Source organism: Artibeus jamaicensis, unplaced genomic scaffold, assembly GCF_021234435.1.
Source record: "Artibeus jamaicensis isolate MK-2021 breed Jamaican fruit bat unplaced genomic scaffold, CSHL_Jam_final scaffold_584, whole genome shotgun sequence".
Classification (NCBI taxonomy): domain Eukaryota; kingdom Metazoa; phylum Chordata; class Mammalia; order Chiroptera; family Phyllostomidae; genus Artibeus; species Artibeus jamaicensis.
Window position 1 is genome coordinate 10,000,117 of NW_026522048.1, and position 25,458 is coordinate 10,025,574.

At 38.1% G+C, this 25,458-nt stretch overlaps 1 protein-coding gene and 1 non-coding gene across 3 annotated transcripts in view; one reads left to right on the forward strand and one right to left on the reverse strand.

Annotated features, from left to right (window-relative positions):
* LIN7A (lin-7 homolog A, crumbs cell polarity complex component) overlaps positions 1 to 25,458 on the forward strand; it is a 149,852-nt gene that overhangs the window by 2,146 nt on the left and 122,248 nt on the right. The gene's annotated exons all lie outside the window — the stretch shown is intronic.
* On the reverse strand, positions 23,695 to 23,797 carry LOC119058986 (U6 spliceosomal RNA). The gene has a single exon (XR_005084342.2). It is a non-coding gene; the product is annotated as a U6 spliceosomal RNA (small nuclear RNA).

The window sequence follows — 25,458 nt, forward strand, 5'->3', positions numbered from 1 at the left end:
TGGAGCATCAGGTTTCCTCTGTGCTACTTAAGGAGTTTCGCTTAGGTGATTCTGACACTGTGCAGCTTTAATTTGATTAATGAAAATTAGGACTAGTTTCTGGTCACCTACTGGAAGCATTTCCAGATCAGCCCAGTCTCCCAGCTGGTTCTGATGCCTTTTGATGTTCTCAGAGGTCACCTGCTGTGTTAACCCCATCAGAACATTTCTCACACTCTGTGGCATCTCTCTCCTTGTTGAATCGAGTTCCTTGAGGGAGCTGTATGTATTCTCATCTTTGTCTTCTCAGTGCCTGACGTACTCCCTGGTCCCAGTAGAAAAATCGTGAACCTACCGTTGATAGGTTCACAACAGTTTGGCCCTGGGAAGGATGGCAGTGAGAACACAGGCCAGTAGTTGTTAACCTTTCTTTTTCCCTACATGCTTGACGATTCCCAGCAGTAACCATAGCTCACCAAGACTGTGATTATTAACTAAGGGGGATTGTAGCAGGTGGGCTGAGGAGAGGAAGGAAAGATGTTGGACGAAAACCCCCTTGGACATCTAAGCAAATCTGAATATTAATATATAATTTGAGAGCAAGTTCTTTTTGTAGCATCTTAGTCAAGACTTCAGATGAACTTTATGGAAGCCTCTGGGTGACTGTAGGCAGAGTAGTTTCCTATTTGTTCAGATCCCAGTCCTGGGGATTTCATTTATTTATTGTGTGCCTACTATGTGTGAGATACTACTGTGGGACTGGTATACATTGGTAAGCTGAACATACATAATTCTAGTCTTTGTGGTAATTAGAGTCTACCTGGAAAGAAGTCTAAACACAAACACATACACACAGAAACCATTCATTCCTTAATTATTTATTTATCACCTACTATATACAACATGCTATAGAAATGCCAGAACCAATTTTCCTACTTTTATGGCCCTTAAGAGTCTAGTGGGTACTAGTAAGGAATTAATGAGTTCAACAAATAAGTATTGAGTGACAGCCTATGGCAAGCACCGTTTTAAGCAACGTGGCAGTACTAATGAACAAAATACATTGTCTACTGGAGTTTACATGCTAAGAGAGAGGCTCACACTACACACATACATATCCAACTGTAAGTGCTAGTGTGAAAAGTAAGACTGCATCAAGGAAAGTAACGGGGGCTACTGTTTGAAATATGATAGTCAAAGGTGGCCCTCTGGTTTGGTGACACTGGAGAAGAGACCTGAAGCACCTTAGGAAGCAGACTTTGCAGATGTGCTCAGGAGACAACCTCCATGTACATCCTGCAACCATCAGAGAAATTGGCTTGAAGAGAGCACAAGGGAAAGTCATAGGAACTGGGATGTAAGAAATTGATAGCTAAGGGCTAGATGATGCAACTTATACAAAGCATTTAGATTAGTTGAAAACCGGAAGTGCATGTAAGATAAGAAAGGTGACTCTAGGACAGAGGAGAATAGGGAAGGACTGATTTAGATAGTGTTGGTCAAAGAAGGCTCACTGAGGAAGCAAAATTAAACAGTTCTGCTGTATTAATGAGATCCGTAGGAAAAAAGTATTCTGCCTAGAGGGAAAAATACACATAAAAGCAGTTCCACATGTACAACTCACCTACCATCTGCTTAATACATCTATACCAATGCAAATGAAAAAAATTACCAAGAAACAATAACACTCCAACTAATCTATCCTGGGTTAGAAATTTGGTTATTAAACATACCAAGAAAATCTGCAGATCAGCTTGTTGCTTCTTTTTCCTAGGCTAAAACATTATATATTATACTTAGATTTTCAAAGATATAGTGAGTGCTGTAATTTACATATCACTATGCATGAATTTACTTATTGAATCCCACAGGTAATAGTAGGAGAGATAGTCATTTTCAGTCTAATATTTCATGTTAGACAGTAATGTAGAAAGTAGCACATGAAAGTACCATTGTGGCAAAGAGAAGATGCTGATAAGGAGATTAGTGTGGATTCTTCAATTCCAGAATTTAAAATGTTCACAGTGATTCTTCCCTCCAGCAGTGGTTAGTTTGCCCAGGTTTTAGTCTCTAAAATCAGAAATGACCTTCAGTTAAACTCCAGGGACCAAAGCAGGGTACAATCTATGACACTTAGCACCTTCATAACAAAGAACACAGGAGTACTTCATGATGTAGGAGACTTCATGGATTTAGGCACTTTCTTGAGTCCAGTAGCTCCAAACCTCCTTCACTTTCTAGCTCAAGGTCAGAAAAACATAATAGAGAATTCCTCAAAATTTTACTTCCTCTAGCATTTCCCTTAAACTTTAAGCAGACTGGCTTTTAAAAAAATGGCTTATAAAGAAATAATGCAAAACCAATTCTTGGAGAAAATGGATAATTAAAATAATTTCTAGGAGTAATTAATATTTTATCTTAAATATTTGAGACTTTGCTTATGAAATGATCAGTAGCTTACAATCTGTATTTGGTGCTTACATAAAACAAATTGTTAGTGTCAACAGTTATCCAACTTTTCTGTGAATTGAAGTCAGGTTTCATAATTTGCATAAGTGTGAAAAGCTCCATAAATGGATCTTGATTTTTTTTAGCTCCAAAATGTCCTAAATTAAAATGTTGATTAAGTAACTTTTGATGTGTTTCCCCTTTTTAAAAAATACAACTTTTGTTCCTTAAAATTTTTAATCTAAAACCAAAGCTTTTATTGTATAGATTTCAACCTTATGGAAAAGAAATAACATGAGAGCAAAAATTGAATGCAAATGCAAATCCCATGGTGCCACCCTTTTCATAGAATTTGTGATACATTAAAAATTTTCTCTCTTCCCTTTTCACTTTTCGAGACATGCAGAGCTCATTACTTTATGTATCTGCAAATTCAAGCCTTGGGCAGCCCATAGGTTTTCTAATAAGCTGTATTCACCAGTTCTTATAAAATCTGTATTTGCCTGAAAATTGGTTTTACTCACATTCCAAAAAGCCTCATTCATCTCTCCTCTTTATATTTATACATAAAACGAGGAGAGTTTAAGGAAGAAGGAAAGTAGAAATTAAGCTAGTTGTTACGTTGTTTAAAGATGTGCCCCTTGGTGATGGTGACGGGCAGGAAAGGGAATGATTTCACTTTACGGCTCCTGTCCTAAAGCCTCTCACACCCGCAGCCAGACATATTTTAGTTCACCAACATTAAGTGCTTGCTTGCTTTCTCATGTTTTCTCTAGGAATCAGTGAACATTAAACAAGTCAATATTTGAGTTTTTCCCTTTGCACTTCCAGAGCATTTTCGAGAAGTCAGAGTTCTGTCACATTTACCTGTCTTTTTCTGTCTTTGATAATAAAAAATTGGAAAGAGAAGGACCCAAATTTCCAAAGACTTTTGATTATTTTTTTAAAAAGTTATTTTACATTTAATGAGAGCCTTATAACGCAGTTTTGAAACCGAGAAATTTAATGATAGACCTTCCAGAAAAAGAAAAATAAATTGAGTGAATGAATACCTTCTAATTTGTGTCAGCCATCCAAGGCCTGAGATGGATTTGGTGTGGTCTGGTGATTTATGAAATTAATGCTTTTGCTTTTGGAGTGCTTTTTCAGGGATCACAGCTAGGGCTTAGCTTTTTAGTATGAATAAAGGACCATTTACTGAGTATTACCAAGTGAGAAGATGCATGCTGGATATTAGGGATTGTATTACAGGTGCAAAACCAGTACCTCTCACAGCTCTTTTTTTTTTTTTAAGCCTTGATATCTTTCTACTAGGGTGTAGTTTTCATTAGGTTAGAGAGGTAGAGCCCAACACGGTGTTTGGCATATAGCTGGCAAACTTGACAATTTGTTCATTGGCTGAATGAATGAAAGAAATTAATTCTAGCTGGACCTAGGATCCTGAGATTTATTCTTAATGGGAAAAAACCCAGAATACCTTTTAACCTTGCAACCGTGCAAAAGCAGTGGCTATCTTTGGCTATCACTTTGCCTCTGTGGGTGTGTAGTAGTGGACCTCTACAAGCGGAAGGCTTGCCAGGGCCAGGAAAAGAGGTGAGAGGCTGGTGCTGGCATTCATAGCTCTGGTTGCAGTGCTTGAATGCAGGTGCTATCTTAAGTCGTTAATTAAACCAGGCAAGTTAATGCCAGAACACAACTGAAAAGGTTAAAAAAAAAAGTTGGGTGTGGCCCCCACAGAATATTCCACTTCCCAACACACACATACACACACAAGCTACACGGCCACATCTTGTTTTTTCCATATCCAAACCCATTTATTACTTTTCTTTTTTAAATTTTCTTATTGTTGTTCAGTTATAGTTGTCCCAAATTTCCCTCTCCCTTGCTCGCCTCTGCCCCTCCCACCCCCTCTATCTTATTTTATTAACCACAAATGGATGACCGATAGAGCTATGTCCCCATAAAGAGATTAGAGAAGATTTAATTTGAAATCACTCTGTGTTTGCAAATGTGAGCGTAAGCTTAACAAAGTCATATTGATCACATCAATGATTGATGATTGAGCTTTACTAAGTTATATGCTAGCTGAATTTGAAGACTTGCCTAGTAAAAATAAATATGGTACAAGATGACTTGGGAAAAATTATGTTGAATTGGAGATTATTTTGCAGTTTTACTTAGTTATTTGTCTTGAACAGAAATCTAGGACATAAAATTTAAACTGGTGGTAATTTCCCTCTAGAAGCAATGTAGCTATTTCAAGTTCAACTGGTTCTGCTATTTTTGTTTACTTGCCCAGTGTGGTAATAGTTCAGATACTTCAATATGAATTCTGATTTTTTTCTGTCAAAGAATTTTCTTTACCCTCCTCCCCACAAAAGATAGAATAATGGCAATCACAGGATTGCAGTTAAGATTTAAACCCTCAAGTTAAATGGAAAAAAAAATCAAATCACAGCTGAATTTTGGAGAATAGAGCTGAAAGACTGCTGAAAGCAATTTTTAAGGAATGTTGGAGAAGAGCAGTAATTGCTGATAGACAAATAATTTGGTTTCCAAAAAGGTGAGAAAGTTGTTTTAGGACTCTGTGGTCCAGTCTACCCGGCAGAAAAAGCTAAGGCATATTAAACCCAGAAAAGTCAGTGTTCGTGTTTCCTGTTACAACTTAATATCTGAAGTTGACATTTTTATAAGGACAAGAAAGGGTAGGCAAGGGGTTTGGAGAAAAGGTTAATTGGATAAGAGTTGAAGTCTTGCAGCAGATTTTCCTAGTACTTCTTTATCTGCTGATCAACAATTCTTTATTGCCTCTCTCCCTGGAAGTGAAGGGCCCCCTGGGGAACTAAGGCTGAACAGTTTGTAGACCTCCTCCATGATTCACATAAGTCATGAATTCCAGTTCCTGTGGAATGCCTTCTACCAGTAGTAGTCACTTAAAGCCTATCAATACGGATAAAAATCGTTAACTCTTTAGTTTCCCTATCAATATTAATAGGGGGGGTGGTATATTGGCACTTGGAAAAGAAAGGGGTGATTCCACAGAACCTATGTAGTTGGGATCTCTATTCTTAGAGATCCCAAGTACTTGTCCAAATTTAAGTATGTTCCATAGCCATGCTATTCTCCTGACATCACAACTCTCATAGAAGCCTCGTAGAAAATATGTAGGTGTGTGAAGGGGGTGTTTGTAGTCTTGGGTTTCAAGTGGTTTGCAGTCTCGGGCTTCAAACACGACACCAAGGCAGTTTGGTTCTCTGTCTTATTCAACACTATCACCAAATATTTTGTACAAGAGCAATAAAAATTTTTTACAAGTAACCTAGAACTAGAAGGAATAGCAAATGATTTGACTAACCATATCAATACTCTAAAATTATACCTAGCTTGGATGACAGTGTTAAAGAACGAAATTCAACCAGGTAAGTTTAAAGATCTCATTGGATTTATGAAGTGAGTCATGAGCCCGGCAGCATCCTATGTAGCAACTAGGAAGGCAGGTTAAGAGTTGAACAGGATGGAAGGTTTTTACAGGCAGAACGAGGGTGACTCAGTTAAACGAGTAGATTATTTTAGTTAGGGATGGCTTCCAGTGAAGCGAGGCAGATTTAGCCAGGCAGATTATTGCACACGTGTCGATCAGGAATTTCCAAATTGGTTGGTTTAAAGTTCCAATCCTAGGAGAAGCTGAACTGCAGTTTGGTTAATAAGTGTGTGTTTGGTGACATAGCTTAACAAAAATGCCTCCTTTTTTTTTTTTTGTAACATCAGGTTACAGTAACAGATAAAATTTAGTAGAAATGGATGTGGTCTTCATTCATTCATTCATTCATTCATTCATTCATTCATTCACAAGGAAAGAGGGTAGCCCTGGCTATTCACTTCCCTTGTTTGTACTGACCAGTGAACACTGCCCCACAGGACTCCATTCAGGCACCTTGGAAACCTCGGATGGACCCTAGACGTAGGTCGGGCCATCAGGATTCAGTCTTAGGCTGGGGCAGGTAGAGCTGTGGCCAACAGGTGTTACCTGAGTCAACCTGCCTGGATTTGAATCATAGCCTTTTCATTTACTAGTTCTGTAACTTCCAGTGTTCCTAGACTATTTAAAATCTGTTTTCTTATTTGTAAAAGGGGAAATGATAAAAATAGGACAGACCTCCTAGAATGCTGGCTTTAAATAAGTTAAATGGTATAAAGTACTTAGAATTGGCTTGACATAGTGACCACGCAGCAATGAAAGTTATTTCTTTCTTGAGTCCTGGAAGTCATGTATGCACACCCTACTGCCAGAGGGCAGGAACAGATGAAGCTTGTTGCCTTCAGACTATAGTAAGAGGCAGGGAACCTGTTTATTTAGTATCCTCTAGAAGCAGGAAGCATTTGGAGATGCCTGGAGGTCAAAACAAAAAGTTTCCTCTGTGTGCACACACTGAATTTGCCAGCCCTTTCTCCAAATCACTTCTTTCTTGGTGCTCCAATAATGCTTTTTTTTCCAATTTCATAATTCCAGGAGAACACTTACTACACAAGATTGAATTTTTCTTTTATACTGTTGTCACCCTAACACTGTAAGTTATTTATGTTCATCTTTGTGTTCCCATTGCCTAACACTGAGATTTAAGTGCTCAAATGTGTGCTAATATATTAGTGTTTTGTCTTCAAATATTGCAACATTTCAGGGTTAAAACCAGGGAAGTGAGCAGAAGATACAAGATGACTGATTCTTATTTAAGAAAAATATCCCCTACATTTATTCTCTTCAAAATTAGAATGAGTACCTTCTGGGAATTAGTGAATATCCTATTACTGGATTACTGGAACCAGGCAAAAGTTGAGCCACAAATTGGGAAAGTTGTTACAGATAGACTTTAATATTCAGTCATTGTTTAGGACTAGGATTAGAATTTATGGAGATTTTAGTGCTTATATTCCATTTATATGCAGATATCAAAGTGTACTAAATAGTTACTGGGGGAAATATAACCAACAGTGACTTTTTGATCCTTTTTGGTGCTGTTCAATTATAAAGCATCACGAGACTCTGAAATAGATACATGTGTTCCAGGCCGGGCAGGGAGGTGAGTTTTTGGAGGCAGCCGTCTGGGGTCAAAGCCTGCTTACACCTGTCTCTTACTAGCTATTTAACTTTGACCCGTTACTATCTTCTTTGTTCTTTTGTTTTCAACTGCAAAACTGAATGTAATAGTGGTCTGCACCTCTTAACGTTGCTATAAAAATGAACTGAGAAGACACGTGCAAGTGCTTAGGGACACTGCCAGGTCCACAGTAAGTCCTCAGTAATGAGTGATTATCCTCAACTCTTCTCCCAGAGCATGCACTTTGCCCAGTGTGAGACATGGAAAGTGCGATAGACAGACATGGATTTGAATTGCAGTTCTACCGCTTACTATCTATGGGAGCTTAGAATATTGCTAAATCTCTCCAAATTGTATTTCTTTCATTCTTAATATGGGAATAAAGACACCCACTTAGCGTGGTGATACATTGCTTTAATTCGTCCTTCAACTAGCCAGCCAGGGGAAAGTGAATGAAAATCTACTATGTGCAAGGGCCCAGATCAAGGCCTAAGGGTAGATAGGCCTACGCTAAGGCCTGAATTGCGGTCTAGGGAAGATAGCCATTCAACAGATAATTTATGAGCAACATAGTTTGAGTATTTTAGCAACAGCTCTCACATAATGAGCATAGACTGCATGCCAGGCATCGTGCTTAGCACGTTCCATGTTTCATTTCAATTACTCCTCACAACAAACCTTTGAAGCAGATGCCATTAGTATTTTGAAGATGTGGGAACTGAGGCAGAAAGAGGATAAATAAAGCACTTGGAGCTGAGGTCGGTTAATTCTTGAGGCCGTGTAGATCAAGTGCATAGGTGTGTAGCAGGGTCTATAATAAGCCTTGAAGAACTTGAACTTGAAAGGGGAAACAGACACAGAAGTGCTTGCAAAAGCTTCAAAGAACAGGCAGTCAGGTAAGAGACACAACAGGACAGCTGGCTGCCAAGGACAAAAGGGAGAGAACTTTGTACAATGCTTATAAAAGGAATGTACATAGTAAAGATTAAGCGATGAATTTGAAAAGTCGAGTAGAATTATTATAAAATAGGTGTTTAACAAATGGTTGTGCTTACTATTCATGGCAGTTATTAATTTCTTAGTACTAAAAGTCAAAATGCCCATAGATAGAATTATAAAAAAGTAGTAGCAATATTTTTTCTTTCTTCCCATGCTGTGCCAGTGACTGAAGTGGTAATGACTGTGGCATTCAGATGTCAATGATCTGCAATGCACAGGCAGAACTCCTTCACACACCAGGACTTTTGACAGGCTCACATAGGGAGTGGAAAAGTGATAATATATTGTACCTCCAAACCCCTTTCCCTACAGTAATTGCATTCAGTTAGTATAAGTGAGATATGGATATGAGAATGTAGCAGAACCTGAATCTCAGGTATGAAGAGAAATTTGTGACTTCTTTTTAAAAATTTTTTATTGATTGATTTTTGAGAGGCAGGGGGAGAGAGAGGGAGAGAAAAAAATAATGGTTTGTTCCACTTATTGATGCATTCATTGATTGATTCTTTTATGTGCTCTGACCAAGGATCGAACCAGCAATCTTGGCATATCAGGACAATGATGTAACCAACTGAGTAACCTGGCCAGGGCCTGTGACTTCTATTTTCACTTTAAGACTCGGACTAAGTGTCCTGAAGGACATAATCACTCTCTGCCTACCCATCGTCATTAAAATGCCTTGAGATGTTTTCAAATAGATTTCAGTGGACCAGGTAAAGTAATTCCATATTTGTCTAGCATTGAATGTAGAAGAGATGTTCCTTTTAAGTAAAACTTACAGATAATTAAAGCTTACCCCTTTAAGCCAAAAGTTACTAATTTTAAAACATTTAACCTAAAAATGGAGGACTCATTTCCTCCTTTGGTGCAGCTTATATTCTCTAGAAAATGGGGCTTTGTAAAGGAACGGTGGACATTAAGACAAATAAGGCAGTGAAACTTAACACATATTGCTCAAGGAATGCTAAGATACTTGTTTTGATTGCTGAGAGGGAAATTCTGCATCACTCCAGCTTCTCAGACCTATTTCAGTTACTCGAGATTGACAGATAGATGCCTCTGCATAAACAAGGCATTCTCTGACATGCAGACACTCATTTCTCTGATGTCACACATTTTCTAAGTATTCCCAGTTTGGCATCCAAATTAAAACTGGGACTAGCAAAGACTGGGTGTATATATTGTCTGAATGTTTGTGTCTCACCAAAATCCATATGCTGAAGCATAAGTCCCAATGTGATAGAATTTGGAGGCGGGGCCATGGGGTAAGGTCATGAGGGTGGGCCCTTAGGATGAGACTAGTATCTTTAGAGAAAAAAGAAACCAGAATGAGCTGTCTGTCCATCATATCAAGACACTTCCAGGAAGCAGAAGTCTGCAGTTCAGGACAAAGATTGTCCCCAGAAGCTCAACCTACTGGCTCCTTAGTCTTGGACTTCCCAGCTTCTAGAATTGTGAGAAATAACTGTTTTTCAAGCCACTTAGTCTGTGGTATTTGTTATAGCAATCATCACATATTGTTGGCCTTTGCAATCTTAAGTAGTTGAACCAGTTACTCAGTTAACTACTGAGTAGTTAACTACTACTTAACTACTTAACTGAGTAGTTAAGTAGTTGAAATTAGCCATAAACAAGATTTGTGGTACACAGATACAAGGTATGCCTAATTTCCTGCTCAGTTTTGTTTTCCCAGCCAAAGGCCACCTGCGGGTTTGCAAATGTCCATCTTATATATACTAACAAGTTTTCAGGCATTCTTTACTTGGATTGTTCTCCATTATTTTCAGAGCTTTAAAAGAAAATGCATTTCTTTTTTTTCTTAAAAATTTTTCCTGACATTTTTTTCAAGGTGAGATGTTGTTTTTGTAAATTGTCATGTGATACAGCTCTAACTGGTTGTTTTATATTCAGATAATATTTTCCTGGCCTAATCTTGATGTAGAACTCTGCTAATCTTGCTTTGTCTTTTTTTTTAATTAAATCATTTGCAGTGGTGGCCCTAGGGTGGAGAGTACCAAATTTTTCGGACTGTAAGACATACCAGACCGTAAGACCCACCAAGGTTTTAGAGGAGGAAAATAGGAAAAAAAATTTTGAAGCAAAAAATATGGTACAATATTAATAACATAAATAACATAAACCATTACCCCCATCTTCCCCCTCTGCTCAGTGAGCCAGGTAAGCTACATTCAGATTATAAGACTCACCCTCATTTTCCTCCCAAATTTAGGGAGAAAAATGTGCATCTTATAGTCAAAAAAATATGGTACATATGTTGAAATTATCACAATGTTCTTTCAAATTATATGACTTATACCCAACAATAAACTGCTTGCTTTTTCTCATTGTTGCAGTAAACCCATAATTCATTGCTATTAATTTTGCTTTTAAGCAGAAGTCATGAGCTGTACCCCCCAGGCTAGCTCCATCCTTGAGTTAAGACTAATTTCCACATTTTAAATGAATGGTTGAAAAACCAAAAAGAAGACGACTATTTTGTGATACATAAAAATTACGTTAAAGTCAAAGTTCAGTGTTCATAAGTAAAGCTTAATTGGAACATGGCTGCACTCATTTCATCCACGTGTCGTCTGCGGCTTGTTTTGTGCCGCAGCAGTGGAGTTGAGTAGTTGCGACAGAGACCATTTGTTCTCTGAAGCTTAAACTCATCACTGTCTGACTCTCACTGAAAATGCTTCTTACTGACCTCTGCTTTTTTCTTTTTAGAGCACTCAAATATGAGAAAAGAAAATGTCTTTTCTATTTATCCTTAATTTAACTATCTGAGGAGCTGCACGGTCAGCTCTCAGCCTTCCTTGGGGACCTAGGTCCCCCATGGTGCTCTCTCTCTGCTCTCCTGCTTCCCGCGAGGGTAGGGTCGGCTGTTGTTGCTTATTGCTCGGTGCTTACTAGCCTGGGGGTGGGGGACAAAAGGGCTTCCCTGTCGTCCTGCCCCAACCTCAGTCTCTGTGTCTGGGACACAAGGATGGGGCTTTCGTGATCCTGCCTCTCTTTGGCCCACGAGACTAAGCTCTGTCCTCGTGCTTGGAGAGTTTTGTGTGGGGCAGTTTCCTGCCCAGTGGCGGGGGACCACTAATAGCGTTGGTACAGGATCCTGGAAATAGGTCTGTTTTCTGTACCTCCCCTTGGAACAGAGGGTTATACTTTCTCCCAGTTGTAATGAGTCTTCATCTCCAGTATATTCATCCTGACCCATTCTTTCTCATGATCTTCCAGTGAAAGTCTGTGGAAAAAATCCTGTAAAAACTACTTACAGAGGTTCCCCACTCTCAGGCTAGCTCACATTTGGACTTTCATTAATTTGTTTACAATTTTGGCTGAATTCATACAAGCTTGTGCGGCACCTCGTGTCTCCTCTGCCCACGCTCTGCCACGTGCTTGCTCCCCTTTCTGCTTTAATGGGTTTCTATACCCCTTACTATTACTGTTTTGGGACATTCACTCATCCTGTGTGAGCTAATTCACTCTACCCTGGTTGAGTAAGATATTTTGTTCCCAGTTGGGAAGACAGACTTTGAAAGCATTTTTGCAGCCTGGCTAATTTTTGCTACTTATTTGCACATCTGAGCAACTGTTTGGTCAGGCAAACTGTCTTTATGTTGTTGCTCATATTTCAAATTAAATTCCAATTCAGAGACTAATTTGAGTGAGTCTGTAATATGGCAGGCTAAGCTAACACAGAGCCTCTCTCATTACAAACATTAAGATGTGCTAGATAAGATTTAAATTTTTTTAAAAAACTGTTGTTTTACATTGCAAATGGAAAAGTGTAATCTCCTGGTGCCAGAAATGAAAAGGGAAGTATAGACCGTACTGGTAGTGGTATGGAGCGACACCTGGTAGAAGTGGAGGGAGGGAGATAAGAAGGGTGTCAGGTGGTCTCAGATTTAGGAATAAGCACATGGCTGAGGGCCGGGCAGGAACAGGGGGTGAGACCTGCACTATCACCACACCCCAAACTGCGTTATATAGCTTGGAGTCTGACTCCATGCCAGAGTTGGTTCAGGAAAACTCTCAAGAATCTTAGGTAAAATGAATCCTAAGCTCGGATAAACTAAAAGAAGTAAAATGAAAAGACAGCACCCTTCAGAAACATCCAGCTACATTGGATTCTCTTAGAATATACAATTCCTGACAAAGGCGCGCTCACAATCAATAACCCATCAGAAACAGAAAGAGGTAGAACACTGATTGAAGGGCTCACAATGAGCTAGAGTCTCAATTAGCCCTGTGTTTCTGGCAGAGGGGAGAGAAACTCAGGGAGGAGAAGGTATGTCTGAAAAACTAAATCTTGACACAAAAGAATTCAGAAAGAGACTATAAAACAAGCATATTTATAATTATTAAAATATATTTCAAGAGAATAGAAACTATAAGAAAAGACTGTGACACACAAAAATAGGTAAAATTTTAAAAGATTACTCAAAACTGTGAGGAAAGAATGCTAAGATTTTTTTACAACCAAGGTCTATATGTTTAGTAACTATGTTTTCTTCTATGTAATTTATTGTTTCAGATCTTATATTTTGGTTTTGAAACATTTTGAATTAATTTTTGTACGTTGGGACAAACTGTAATCTCGTTTCATACTTTTGCATGTGGCTTTCCAATTTTCCCAGCACCATTGATTGGAGAGGCTGTCTTTTCTCCTTTGTGTGTTTTTGGCTCCTTTCTCAAAAATCATTTGCCCACATACCTATTTTTATATTTCTGGGTTCTCAATTCTGCTCCATCGGTCTCTGTGTGTGGTTTTCTGACAATACCATGCTGTTTTGATTATCGTAGCTCTGTAATATAATTTGAAGTCAGTTAAACTAATTCCTACAGTTTTGTTCTTTTTGTGCTTTGGATAGTCAGAATATTTTGTGGTTCTATACCAAACTAATGATTCTTCTTTTTAAAAAAATAACATTAGGATTTAATTAAGAATAGTTACTCTATGATCCAGCAATTCCTCTTCTGGGTATCGACCTGAAAAATTTGAAGACATTTATTCCAAAAATATATGCATCCCAATGGTCTTGCAACATCATTCATTGCTGCAGACCAGCCGCACTAGAGTCCAGGGATCCCCAAAGGTGGGTAAGGCGTTGGCGATGGGCAACAGACAACAACACACCTCAAAGGACAGCGAAGCTCTGTTCTGTTTATTGCAAGTACAAGAAGGTTTTTATATTTTCATTTTAGGTAGTGATTAACGTTTGCAGTATAGCATGATCAGTTAAGCAGAAAAAAACAATACAAAGGTAACCAGGAAAAATACGAAAGTTCCCATAGATTCAGTTATCATAAACAAAGATTATTTTGACCAGGAGAGCCATAAGTCATGCAATTAGAAATAGCTGTATGTACAGAATTTGAATGTCTTATTGCATATTAAACTTTCTCAGAATTTGTCATAGGGCAAAAGGATATGCTAGATTGAGTAGAGGTAATAGGAGATTTATTATAAGGCCTTTGTGATGTCTAACTTAGCTATCTATCCTTTTCTGTCTAAAATGTTTCTCTGTGTACTTTAAACTGACTCTCTAGTAACTGTTTCTACGTGTTTAGTTTGTAACAGTTAACCAGCCTTTTTTTTATTTCTTTGCCTGTCTAATTGATATATATTCTTATTCAAGGTAAAGGAGAGGCTGTTACTCCAACAACTTTTAAACATTCGCGGGCTATTTCATTAGAGGGAACTTTGTTCTCTGGTCAAGAAATTATTTTGTACAACTTCATTGGAATTATGCAAATTAATGAACCTGAAATACAGGTGTCCACCACCTTTTGATCGCCAAAACAAACTTGTAAGGAGAGACAGACAGGAAATCAAGCCACAGTTGCCTCTGCCTTGCAGATGCATCTCAACTGTCCTGACCTTGTCAAGGGACGGTTGCTGTCCGTCTCCCAACAATTCATGGTGGCCAAGACATGTGATAACCAAGGTGTCCTTTGATAGAGGATTGGATAAGGAAGATGTGGTACAGCCTTGACTCAGTGGACTAAGTGCTGGCCTCCAAACCAAAGGGTCTCTGGTTTGATTCCCCGTCAGGGCACATGCTTGGGTTGTGGGCCAGGTCCCCAGTGGGGGGCCGCGTGAGATGCAACCACACATTGCTGTTTCTCTCCCTCTCTTTCTGCCCCCTTCCCCTCTCTCTAAAAATAAATAAATAAAATCTTTTAAAAAGAAGGAAATGTACCTTTAGAATTCAAAAATAAAAAAAATCTGTGCTACATTTACCCAATGGAACACTACTCAGCCATGAGAAAAAGGGTACACTGCCATTTGTGGTGATGACATCATGGATGGAGCTCGAGAATATTAAGCTAACCGAAATGAATCCATCAGAAACAGCTAAGAACCACATGCTTTCACTCTATGTGGGGTATAAAACTGAAACTCATAGAGGCGAACACTGCGGTGGTTACCAGGGGGAAGGGCATGGGAGTGGGTGGTAAAGGGTAGAGGGAGCCAAAGATGTGGTGACAGAAGATAAATTTGACTTTGGGTGGTGGGCACACAATGCAATGTACAGAGCGTGTGTCATAGAAATGTGCACTTGGAACCTATATGATCCTATTACTAACCAATATCACCAATGAATTTAATAAAAAATAAATAAAAGATTCTTCTAAAATATAGAAAGACATTAAATTATATTAACATTTTGAAAAGCTTAAAAACTTCTTTTTACAAACCGTTACAGGAAAAATTACTTAACACCATTTTCACTTTATCTGATGCAATAGGCTTACACTGGAAATGACCGTCAAACCTGAAAGGAACCTGTTGTGGGTTACATCTTAAAATATCCAGTAATGGGCATGAGCCTTATGTTTGGCTTTGGTTTTTTGAGATATTAATCTGATGATGCCATTCAGTAAATTAAACTCTTCAGTGGCTTCCTGTTGTCCAGCATTCTCCATATTGGCTTGCTGGGGTTTCTAGAGTAGGATTCTAACATTTTCTTCTTAGCCTCCCTCTTTCCCAGTCTGTATGGCCAATGTTTTACTGTTCTTTCCATTTGTAAACATATCTTCCTGGATTTTCTGTTCCTTTGCCTGGAATGATTTTTCCTCAAATAATGACACATCCTGAACTTCATTTGTTTTGTGCTCAAACTTTACCTCCTTGGAAATATTATCGACCACATTTAAATAGTCTTCTTCCCCTACTTCTATCATTTTCTGTTATCTATCCCAGATTTTTAAAAATCAATTAAGTTTTTATGAAATATATTGATCTTAACAAGATCGTATAGGTCCAGATTTGTTTCTATAGCTTTTTAATAAACTAACCATTTATCCAATATTTATTTGTATGTGGTCTTTCCCCTTTAGTCCTTATGCCAAAGTGCCAAGAACATAGCCTTGACCGTTGCAGGTGTCGAGTAAATATTTGTTGAATGAACCAATAAACTCAGGATCTTGGCAATGTTGTTCCTTTTGTGGGGAACACCTGCCCTTCCTCTTCCTCCGTTTTCCTGGCAAACTCCTTTTCCTGGCAAAAGTCTTCTTAACATTCAGGTTGCTAGTTCCTCAAGAAATCTTTCCTTGTTGCCTTGGCCTGGGTTAGATACTTTTGTTTTGTGCTTCTGTAGCACTTTATAATGACCTTTTTACTTCAAGTAAATTCACTCGAGTGAATTTACTTAAAATTCACTGAAGCATACACCCCACAAATATTATTGGTTCCCCTGGGCCAGCCCCTGCTCTAGGCCCTGGGGAGCAGCAGTGCACACAACAGACACAATCTCACGTCTCCTGAAGGTTCTGTTCTAGTGGGACGGAGGTGGAGGGCAGACAAAAGGGAAATAAACAGGTACCTAGCACTTTATATAATTATAAATGTGTAAGAAAACTTGAAGCAGCACTGTGGGGTGTGAGAGCCAAGGAAATGAGGAGTAGCTCTTTTACATGGAGGACCACGTATTAGATATTGTAAAAAAGGAACTGTGAGGAAATGAGGGGTTGGCCCTGGTGATAACTGGGGGAAAGTGGCCCAGAGGAAGCAGCAAGTCTAAACGTCGGGCTCAATAGTGCTCTAAAAGTGTTGTAGGAACAGGATTGGGCCCAGTGGGTGGAGCAGAGTGAACAAGGAAAATGGTAGGTAGTAACAGGTAAAGTCAAAGACAGGCTTCCTGAAAGCTTACTCTTTGACAAGCTATGACATTTTAGTTCTTACAGTTACCACTGGGATGAACAGGGGGAGAAGGGAAGGGGCAGATTGCAGGCTCAGGCAGGATGGTTCTAGGGAGCCCAGGTCCTGAAGGTGCAGCCCCAGGAACAAGCCAGGCTACATGACGGCTTCCAGGAGTGCGGTCCAGGGCTGGAGTTAGGTCCATCCCTTGTCACCTTGGTGGAAGGTCAGCTCATAGCTCTCTTCTGCACTGCTGGGGTGGTCTGGCAGGGAGGGTTCCAAACAGTGAGGTCACCGTGCAAAAGTCGTGGCTAATCTACCTCCAGAAGTTTTGGCAGTGGCTGCTGAAGGCCACCTTGGGGCCTCTTGAAAGATGGTGAGGACCTTTTCATGGAACTGACCTGAGCACTCAGGGTAGGCCACTGCACCCCCTGACTGGATGAGGCTGGGGCTTGCTATTTTAGGGACTTTGGCGTTTATGCTAAGATACTAAAGCCACAAGAGGGATTTTATTTTTTATATGTTTTAATTTTTTAAAGTATATTTTATTGATTACACCAGTACAATTGTCCCATTTTCTTTCTCCCTTTATTCCCCTCTGTCCTTCACCGCCCTCCCACCAGCATCCCCCACTCTGTTAATTCACGCCCATGGGTTGTACATTAAAGGTCTTTGGCTTCTCCATTTCCTATACTATTCTTAACCTCCCCCACCTCTGGTCCATTTTCTACCTACCATTTATGTTTCTAATTCCTTGTACCTTTTCCCCCATTCTGTCCCCTCCCTCTCCCTGCTGATTATCCTCCACGTGATCTCCATTTCTATGATTCTGTTCCTGTTCTAGTTGTTTGCTTAGCTTGTTTTTTTGTTTTTAGAATCAGTTGTTGATAGTTGTGGGTTTGTTGTTTTACTGTTCATAATTTTGATCTTCTTTTTCTTAGATTAGTCCCTTTAACATTTCATATCATAAGGGCTTGGTGATGATGAACTCCTCTAGCTTTACCTTATTTGGGAAGTACTTGACCTGCCCTTCCACTCTAAATGAGAGCTTTGCTGGATAGAGTAATCTTGGATGTAGGTCCTTGCCTTTCATAGCTTTGAATACTTCTTCCCAGCCCCTTCTTGCCTGCAAGGTTTCTTTTGAGAAATCAGCTGATAGTCTTATGGGAACTCCTTTGTAGGTAACTCTCTCCTTTTCTCTTGCTGCTTTTAATATTCTCTCTTTCTTTTTAACCTTGGCTAATGTAATTATGATGTACCTTGGTGTGTGCTTCCTTGGGTCCCACTTGTTTGGGACTCTCTGAGCTTCCTGGACTTGCAGGTCTATTCCCTTCACCAGATTAGGGAAGTTCTCCTTCATTATTTTTCAAATAAGTTTTCAATTTCTTGTTCTTTCTCTTCTTCTTCTGGCACCCCTATCATTCGGTTGTTGGAATATTTAAAGTTGTCCCAGAGATTCCTAAACCTGTCCTCATTTTTTTGAATTCCTGTTTCTTCATTCTGTTCCAGTCAAATGTTGATGTCTTCCTTCTGTTCCAAATTGTTGATTTGAGTCCAGGTTTCCTTCCCTTCACTGTTGGTACCCTGTATATTTTCTTTATTTCACTTTGTATAACCTTCCCATCTTTGTTTTATTTTGCAACCACACTTAATCATTTCTGTGAGCATCCTGACTACCAGTGTTTTGAACTGTGCATCTGATAGTTTGGAACTTTCTGTTTCACTTAGTCTTTTTCTGGAGTTTTGATCTGTTTTTTTTCACTTGGGCCATGTTTTTTTGTTTTGGGGCACCTTTTACATTGTAAGAGGTGGAGCCTTAGGTATTTGCCAGGGTGGGGCCACCCACTTCCTGACGTTGTGGTGCTACATGTAGCAGGAGGGGTCACAGAGGATACAGTGCTGCTTGCTTGGCCATCGCCCTACTTTTCAGTCATTTCCCCCACTACCCACAAGCAAATTGGGCCCTTCTGGTGCTGATTCCAGGGCGAGTCAGTTGGTGTATGTTCTAGGACCTGGTGGGTCCCTCCAACAGACTAACCTGTGAGACTGGGGGTTTCTCCTAACATTGCAACCCCCACTGATTTTTACAGCCACAGGTTTTGAGGCTTTAGTTCTTTTACGATGGAACCCTGGTTTGCATGCTCCCCAATTATTCCTCCCAGTTTATCCATAAGTGAATATGGGACCACCCGGTCTCACTGGCCGGGTCCACCAGCCACCAGCTTGTCTCGCATCCTCTCTGCCTGCCTGGTGCATGTGTATGCCCTTTTTACCAGTCTGGGTGAATATTTCTTCTTTAACTCCTTGGTTGTCAGACTTCCATGTAGTTCTATTTTCTGGCAGTTTTGGTTGTTTTCTGTTTTTTAATTTGTTGTTGTCCTTCTTTTGGTTGTGTGTGGAAGCAAAGCATATCTACCTATGCCTCCATCTTGGCCGCAAGTCCCCACAAGAGAGATGTTAGTTGGAGCAGACTTTCTTTGCTATGTTGACCAAGGGGTAAAGGGTAGACAGGAAGATGAGAAAGTAATGAAAAAAATCCAGATCAGAAGTCAAGGTGGTTGGAATCTGGGCAGTAGTAGCAGGAAAGGTAGTGATAGCTGGTCAAATTCTCGATACATTTGAAGATTTAGCTATCAGGATTTGATGAGAGACTGAACTGAATACAGCATTTGAGAGAAATGAAGTATCTGGCCTGAGTATCTGAAAAGGTGAAGCTTCACTTTACTGAGATTGGAAAGATTATAGTGGAGCAAAGGGGAACAGGCTAATCCAGGAGGATTATGGATTTGGGTCATAGCTGCTAGACACCCACATGGAGAGTTTGAGTTAGAAGCTCTAGATAAACTTCTGGAGCTCAAGAGAAAAGTCCAGGATGGAGATATAAATAGGGAAATTATCAGCATATAGATGGTATTTAAAGCCATCTGGAGGATGATGTTTGGTGACTCAGCCTTGGGTAATTCTAACATTTAAAGATAGAGAAGATGAGGAAGCACCATTCAGGGAGGAAAACCAAAGGAGAATGGTGATAAGAAGCCAAGTAAAAGAGCCTTTTAAGAAGATGGGAAGGGCCATCTTTGTGAAATGCTAATGGTGAGGTAAGATGTCATCTGGGAATTGTCCATTGTATGTAGCAGTGTGGATGGAGGTCCTTGTTGGTTCTGGCATGTTGTTGAAATAGCAGGTGAAAGCTTCATTGGAGTAGGTGCAACAGCGGATAAAAACAGATATTTTAGAGACAGAATAAACAACTTTCCCAAGAACTTTTGCTTTCAAAAGAAGTATAGAAATTGTATAGTAGCTGAAGGGAAATAAAATTCTCAACATGCTTGAAACTCCTATGTCTGTGAGAATAGTAAGAACTATATGCTGTGGTAACAATTATGTCCATCTTGTTGACTACTTTTTACCAAGTATAATGCTCGACCCAAAGCAGATGCACAATTAAATATTTCTTGAACAAATAAGTATTGTGGTTAAATTTATAACCTAAAGTTTGTAATGGGCTATAACTACTTTCAACAGATGTTAGTTTTTCTTTTAAATTGAACGAGAATATGTATTTTCATACTGGTAAACACAAAGTGATCGCAGGTAATATGATCAGTCCACATCTACTCTCCAACTGACTCAGTTATGCTAAGTAAGCGCCACATCCCACCTTTATTTCAGAAAAAAACATGCAGTATGACAAATTAATTTGCTAAAAATACTCAGTGTAGGTAGCTTTAATTGTCTATAGCAGAGTTTTTCAAACCATGGAGAAAAGAAAGTAAATACATTTTTCTTCAGCAAAGTGCACCTTGATTTAAGTTTGGCGAGCATCGGGAAACCATTAAGTCTTTAAAGAGATGCTGATAGTACCATAGTTGTGTGTGAATGGTTGATTCATTGCTGAGTGATGGCATACATTTATTTGATGCAACACATTTATTTGATGTGGAGATGAGCAGTTGCCGTACAGCAGATCCTAAACTACAGAGCTGAAGTTGTGAAAGATAAGATGAAACATGTAGGTTGCAGAGAGAGGTGCTTAGCTTTCTTTGATGGGTAATTGAGAGTATTTGAAAATTTTGAGCAGAAAAGTGGAAAGGTCTGTTAATTAATACGAAAATTGGTTGCGGAATTGATTGGATGCTGAAGATCCGTGTTTTACAAACATTAATCTGGGAGAGTTTATTGGGTGCTCCTTGAAAAAGTATCCATGGTAAATGAAGGAGGAAATATCGACTTTCCCAGTGTTGGGCGAAACAAACTTAAAATGTCCCTAAATGTAGTCTATGATGTACTTGAATTTCCAAGTCCTGTGGAATACGAAACTCTTTGTTCAAAGGACCCTGTTATTCTTTGGAAGAGTTTGACAGTTTGGAACTGTATTAATGTTGTAATCCAGATGACCTGACCTGGACTTGAGGAGGAGTTATGGGAATGGGAAGGAAGAAAGAGATAATAATAGTCATGCCTTATGGACTAATAAGCAGAGAAATATGTAAAGAAAAAAGTCAAAGGGGAAGCATGTTGGTTCAAGAAGCCAATGAGTTTAACCTTAGCACTTACTTAATGAGCTCCAGGATGCTGGCGGGGGCTGGTGAACAAGTAAAAATTGAGAGGCTTTGACTTGGGAAAAGTATTGAAAATTGGAAAAACTTTCTGAAGCACAGACACTATATAGGATATAGTGCTAGAGAATAATCTTCCAATGATTAGAACGTGAAATGGGGATATGGAAGAAGTAATCCCTACAGATATTTTATAATAAAAGTCAGGATTGAAAAAAAGATTAGTTTTGGAAATAATAATGGAAACAAGTACTTGAAAATAAGTACTTTTTTGTTAGTATGAGAAGCATAATTTTCAGCATTCAGCTCAGATATAAAAAGAAGACTCATGTAAAAAGTGTTTTTCTGCTCAGCATATTAATTCACCATGGCAGGAAAGTGTGATGGCTCTTTCAGAAGTCCTGACATACTCAGGATATTTGGGCGATCAGTGCTTTGTGACAAGCCGGAGACCCTCACCGCTTTAGCTTTGTTGCTACTTCACGATGATCCATTGTGTCCGCATCAGGCTTATAATCCTAGGTTCCCATCTCCTGTCTTTGACATTCTAGAGGTCTGCCTTCTGGGCCTCCTTTTAGGCCTTCTTGTGAACCACCATTCTCAGAGATGTCTTTGTTTCTTAGAACTGTGCTTGTCATTTACAGAACAGCTGAAAGGCTCAAAAGGCATCACCATTGGAAACAAAACCTTTTTTAAAAATCGGCAAACTGAGATTAAGTAAAATACGACACAATATGTCCTTCGTTGTATTAATATTCTTTGTATAATTAGGTCTGCACGCATTTATGTTTATAAGGAAATGCATGTAACAAAACATGTAGATGCATTTTTGAGGTCAGAATATGGAGTTTGGAAGAAAAATATAGAGCAGACGGTAAGCTTGTAGGAAAATTAAGTCAGCCAGCTCTCCCCAGATGGTCACCTTTATACGGTTTTTTGTATCTTGTGAATTAGGCACCTGTATTTTTCTTCGGCTCACTTCCTGCCATGTGAATTCTTGCATTTGACATTTTAGTTGCAAACAAAAGCAATGAATCTTCCTTTTTTTTAACCAGAAAAATCTATGTTTTTACTCTTATTTTTACCTGGAATGCACTAGCACTTATTCATATTTCGAGATTCCTAAAATGCTTATTTGAATTTTACAGTTTACTGGTTATTGTGATGATAAAACAGAAGGATAGTGGTTCAATTTACATAAAGGATTTCTTTTTGCACTTTTCAGGACACTGGCTTGAGTAACTTTTAAGACCCATTAAATTTTAAAATATGTAAATTACACATTTTCTATAACTTATTTTTGAAAGGAGGCTAAGACTTCTGATAAGAATAGTCATGTTGATTTCATATCTACTTCAATTTAAAATGTTCTTTGAAGGTAATTGTCACATGTTAGGTTCATCATCTACGTCCATACATGAGAAGAACAGTGTCTTTAAATAAACAATAGTTTTCAGGTAAACAGTGTGCCTTTTTCTCTGACTGCTTTTGAACTTCTATGGCACTTGAACTGGCACTCTGTTCTTGAAGTGTCAGGAAAAAAAGTAAGGCTACTTCAATCCCTGTTTAATAAATCAGCACAATAATTTCTTTCTTTTGCATTGTTTGTATTCATTAATAAGTGTTGACATTGAGATGCATGTAGAAGAAAAGAGATTCCTAAATGAGACATACTAATTTTTTTTCTTAGCTATTATAGGTGACCTTGATAAATGTAACAGAAAAAATAAATGTGTCTAAAGCATTAATAAAAAGTGATGGAGTACTTTTACCTGAGAAAAGGTGTTCAGTGAATGTGTAATTAAAGATAAGATAAAACTACTCAGTAAGTTATAGCAAGAATGGTTTAGGTTAATACCACTTGAAAAATAATGCCTCCCAAATTAAACTTGTTTATGTGTGGGTAATTTGTCTTGCATTTAAAAATGTGAATTTATACTTAGATTTAAGCATTTGGATCTTCTCATGTTAAAAGATAAACAAAACTAAGCTTATTTTATTTAATCTTCTTTAAAATGGAACAAAACCAAACCATTTACAATAAAATCAAGACCTTGATCAACAAGTCATTTCAAATTTATCACATTTCCCTGTTTACCTGAGTCAATTAGATCCCAATGACTCATGAACTAGAAAAAGTACGAGTATAATTTTAAGGACGTGTAGTGGTCTGTAGGATTAAATATTTTTTATCTGACAAAATATAAAATTATATTTAAGTCTAATATGAAGTTATAGTATCTTTTACCCAAATAAATGTCTCATTTGTGAGTTTTAAAATTAACTCCTTGTGCTTCGAGTCTACAAGCCGAGCTCCAAACTTCATCTCCTAGAACTTAAAAAAAAATACATTATAAAGTATTTCTGATACATTTTTATGTATGGAGATTGAATTGTGATTTTAAACTTAGTGAAAGTCTTTTGAGCAGTGTACATTGAATAGCATTGAGCCAGCCAATGCTACTGCAAAATATTTTCTTCACAAATTTGCATGTCATCCTTGTACAAGGGCCATGCTAATTTTCTATGAATTGTTCTAGTTTTAATATATGTGCTACCAAAGCAAGCACAGAATATTTTCTCTATCTTCTGGACAGGTATTTTGTTTCGGCTCATTATTTATTCAGTGCTTAATGAGGACATGCCCATGTTAGGGCCTTCATGGGCATGGACATCAGAGGAGAACAGAAAGTAATCATGACTCTGTTCTCAAGAAACTTACAATCTACAGGAGAGAGACAATAGTCAAAAAATCATGGAGATAAGTGTATAATTACAATAGTAGTAAGTACTAGGACGCACAGATAGATTGTGGTAAGAAAGAACCATGGCACATAGTAGACATTCAGTCGTAGGCAGTAGGCATTTGTTGGCTGGATTAATGAAAAATGGTAGTAAAAAGTAGAACGTGAAGAATTGTTCTAGCAAAAGCTTCCCTGAGGAAGTGATGTTTGACCTGAGATCTGAAGCATAAATAAACAATTAGTTGGTAAAAAGTGTTGGGAATAGGTCTCAAACAAAAAGAAAAACAAGGCTTTATGTCAAGGTAGAACATGAAAAAAAAGTGAGCCTGTATTAAGAGTTCGATATACAACCAGTTGCCAGAGGAAGCTGGAGTGGTTGATCTTTCTTAATGAAATGATTTCCTATGTAGAATATTCTACAAAACATACCAAAAAAGCTACTAAAACTAATAAGTGACTTTGGTAAGGTGAGAAAATATAAGGTTAACATAAAAATATCAATTATATTTCTATAAAATAGCAACGAACAATTGGAAACTAAAATAAAAAGACAGTAATATTTGCAATAGCATCAAAATCATGAAATATTTAGAGTCACATTTTGCAAAAACAATGCACAAAAATCATATACCAAAAAGTAGAAAACATTGCAGAGAGAAATTACAGATTTAAATAAATGGAATGGTATATACTATGTTCATGGGATTGGAAAAGTCAATATTGTAAAGGTGTCAATTTTTTCCAAATTATGACATAGTTCAACACAATCCCAGTTAAAAAAAGTAAGCAGTCTTTTTTTTTTTGGTAAAAATTGGCAAGCAAATGAATGCAAAGGATGTAGAATAGCAAAATTGAAAAACAAGAACAAATTTGGAGGATTTACAGTACTATATTTCAAAATGTACTTACTATAAAGATAGCAATCAAGAAAGTGTGATATTAGGAACAGTATGGGCATACAGAGCAAAGAAGCTGAACAGAGTTCAGAAATAGGTTCACAAGTATGTAGTCAATGGATGGGCAACAGCTGTGCTGGGAAACAGTAAATAGTGCTGTAAAAATGGGATGTTCATATGCACAAACACTGAACCTCAAGCATTCACACATACTCAAAAATCAACTCAAAATGGGTGATTAATCTAAATCTAAAAGACTTAAAAGTATATTCTTTTAAAAGAAAGTGCCTATATAGTAGAAAATCTCTGATGCCTTGGATTAATCCAAGATTTCTTAGACTGAATATGAAAAGCATGAACCATAATAAAAAATGATCATAAATTTAAAATTATTGGTCTTTGAAAGGTATTGTTAATAAAATTAGAAGACAAGGACAAAGAGAAAGTATTTGTGAAACATAACTGATAAAGGATTTGTATCTGGGATATTTGAAGAACTTATTAAAACAACAATTAAACAAAATAAATGACCCAATTAAAAAATAAATATTTGAATAGATACTCCACCAAAGAAATGTACAGAAGGTAAGT